The sequence below is a fragment of the Hippopotamus amphibius genome, chromosome 12 (genome assembly GCF_030028045.1).
Source record: "Hippopotamus amphibius kiboko isolate mHipAmp2 chromosome 12, mHipAmp2.hap2, whole genome shotgun sequence".
NCBI classification, from domain to species: domain Eukaryota; kingdom Metazoa; phylum Chordata; class Mammalia; order Artiodactyla; family Hippopotamidae; genus Hippopotamus; species Hippopotamus amphibius.
Window position 1 is genome coordinate 15,293,123 of NC_080197.1, and position 3,169 is coordinate 15,296,291.

Below are 3,169 nucleotides of genomic sequence, written 5' to 3' on the forward strand. Positions count from 1 at the left end.
CTGCAAACAGTGACAGGTTTACTTCTTTCCAATTTGGATTCCTTTTATTTCTTTTCCTTCTCTGATTACTGTGGCAAGGACTTCCAAAACTAGGTTCAATAGTAGTGGTGAGAGTGGACATCCTCTTCTTGTTCCTGATCTTAGAGGGAATGCTTTCAGTTTTTCAACATTAAGAATGATGTCTGCTGTGGGTTTGTCGTATATGGCCTTTATTATGTTGAGGTAGGTTCCCTCTATGCCCACCTTCTGGAGAGTTTTTATCATAAATGGGTGTTGAATTTTGTCAAAAGTTTTTCTGCATCTATTGAGATGATCATGTGGTTTTTATCCTTCAGATTGTTAATATGGTGTATCACATTGATTGATTTGCGTATATTGAAGAATCCTTGCATTCCAAGGGTAAACCCCACTTGGTCATGGTGTATGATCCTTTTAATGTGCTGGTGGATTCTGCTGGCTAGTGTTTTGTTGAGGATTTTTGTATGTAAATTCATAAGTGATTCTGGTCTATAATTTTCTTTTTTTGTAGTTTCTTTGCCTGGTTTTGGTATCACGGTGATGGTGGCCTCATAAAATGCGTTTGGGAGTGTTCCTTCCTCTGCAATTTCTTGGAAGAGTTTGCGAAGGATGGGTGTTACCTCTTCTCTAAATGTTTGATAAAATGCACCTGTGAATCCCTCTGGTCCTGGACTTTTGTTTGTTGGAATATTTTTAACCACAGTTTCAATTTCATTCCTTGTGTTTGGTCTGTTCATATTTTCTGTTTCTTCCTGATTCAGTCTTCAAAGGTTATTCTTTTCTAAGAATCTGTCCATTTCCTCCAGGTTGTCCATTTTATTGGCATATACTTGCTTGTAGTAGTCTCTTATGGTGTTTTTTTTATTTCTGTGTCATCCATTGTAACTTCTCCTGTTTCCTTTCTAATTTTATTGATTTGAGTCCTCTACCTCTTTTTCTTGATGAGGTTTGCTAGAGATTTATCAATTTTATTTACCTTCTCAAAGAACCAGCATTTAGTTTTATTGATTTTTACTATTGTTTTCTCTGTTTCTATTTCATTTATTTCTTTTCTTTTAAATACATGGGCTTTTATTTTGCATTGCTATAACAATCTCATTATACACCAAAGGAGAAAATGAAAAAGAAGGATAAAATCACCACACTGAGCAAATTACTAAAGCTTTTCTACTTTTAACAGGATTTTCCATCTGGTAGATTTACTGTCACATCCCTTTAGAACAGACAAGATGTTTTCCATATTTTAAAAGTTAGAGGTTGCCACGGAAAGAAAAATTTTACGCAGTCATTGTACATCAAGTTTGAAAAACTGTCCTGTATGAGAAATATACTTAGAAATCATGTGAATGAAAGAAAAAAGAAAATATTATTGTGTTTAAGGAAAGATTAAAAGCCTCATAATGTGCCAGCTATATGGACATTCATTCCTCCTGGAGTCGCTCAGGTGGTGGGAGTACTTGCTTCTGCCCACCTCATTCATTATACTGTGTTTTTACGCATCAGCATGCATTAAGGCAAACAAATCCTTTTCTGAAGAGGTCTTAAAGAAACTGTGGACAAAGAGCAAACTTTTGGCATTAAAACAGGTTAACACATGCATAGCCTTTAGGAATGTATGTTAAGCATATTTCTCTTGGACTAGTGACAAGAAAAGATGAATATGCTGATTAACAATGTCAAAGTTTCAAATTTCACTGTCCAAACAATTCCTAATGATGCTTCCGTAGCTTTAAGCTCTAAACAGTATAGAATTTATGCAAATGCATTAAAGAATTCAAACTTGGCAAATTATATCCAGGCAGGTTATTAAACTATATATATACAGAAAGTAAATGATAAATACAGAACTAAAGGAGTCCTTCTGCTTTCCTTATAGCCTTGAAAACTGACAAACTTTTGAGGACAGTTCTATAATATTAAACATTAGGTAACCACAGGTGTGAGGAAACCTGACTACACAAACTGATGTAAAATACTCAAGATGACTTTGCAGTATTTAATAAAATTCATTTCGTAGGTAAGGGCACAAGACAAAATTTAACAAATATAATCACATGAATTGACCTAGAAATCAAATTCAAATAGATATGAATACAATCACCAAAATCTGTCTTTTTAAAGGACCTTTAACACTTTATTCAAAATTATACAAGAATTTAAAGGATCAAAGTCTTCCATGACATAAAGCCATTTCGAATAGTTTCATGTCTCAGCTGAGCAGGACGAGAGGGTGAAAGAATATGTGAGTCACCCCTTTTGGGCAGTGAGACAGTGAAAACACACACAATAGCAGCCTCCCCCGGCCTGCTGTCCTCCCTGACGGCCTGCGTGTGTGGCATTAGTAGTGGCATGCTGAGGGCCAACTTTAAGGCCATTTGCCTCGTTATTAATGTCAAAGAGGCCTTCTTGGATTTTTTCATAAATTTATTTTGCTGTATTGATAAATGCCTCTTCAACATTAGAAGCAGTCGTAGCAGAAGCTTCCATGAAGAGAAGTCCATGTTCTCGTGCAAAAGCTTCACCTTCTTTTCTAACTCTCTTCTAGATTCTAAATCACTTTTATTTCCAATAAGCATAAAGACCATGTTGGAATTGAAATGTTAGCGGACATCTTCTAACCAGGTTGTCAAGTGGTTGAATGTGTCTCTCCTTGTAATATCATACAGTAGTAAAGGCCCTGCTGCACCTCTGTACTATGACCTTGTGATGGAATGAAAGGACTCTTGCCCTGCCATATCCCATATCTGAAATTTTATCTGTTTTCCATCAATAGCTAACATTCGAGCACCAAACTCTACACCAATAGTAAGGTCACGCACGGGCTGAAACCTCTTGTCTGTAAATTGTAGCAATAAGCATGATTTACCAACACCTGTGTCGCCAATGATGTTGTACTTGAAGACACAGGTATACACCATGGCCTCGGCCAATTGGTGCCAGGGAACAAAGCTCCTCCTCCTGTTACTGCTCCTCCTGCTCCTCTGTGCCCCTCACCCCTGGTGTCAGTGCCCGTATACCTCCAAAGGCCAGGCCCTGCCCACCACCACCGTGCCTGGAGTGAGGCCCCAGAGGAAGAGGGACAAATCAAAATTGAAGGAGTCCAGGGAGACAGCGCCTGCAGAGCCCACTCAAACAATAACAGCCACCATGT

The 3,169-nt window shown here is 37.9% G+C and overlaps 1 pseudogene; it reads right to left on the bottom strand.

Annotated features, from left to right (window-relative positions):
- Window positions 1–2,265: 2,265 nt before the first annotated feature.
- Window positions 2,266–2,936, bottom strand: LOC130833915 (ras-related protein Rab-2A-like; annotated as a pseudogene).
- Between the last annotated feature and the right edge of the window lie 233 nt (window positions 2,937–3,169).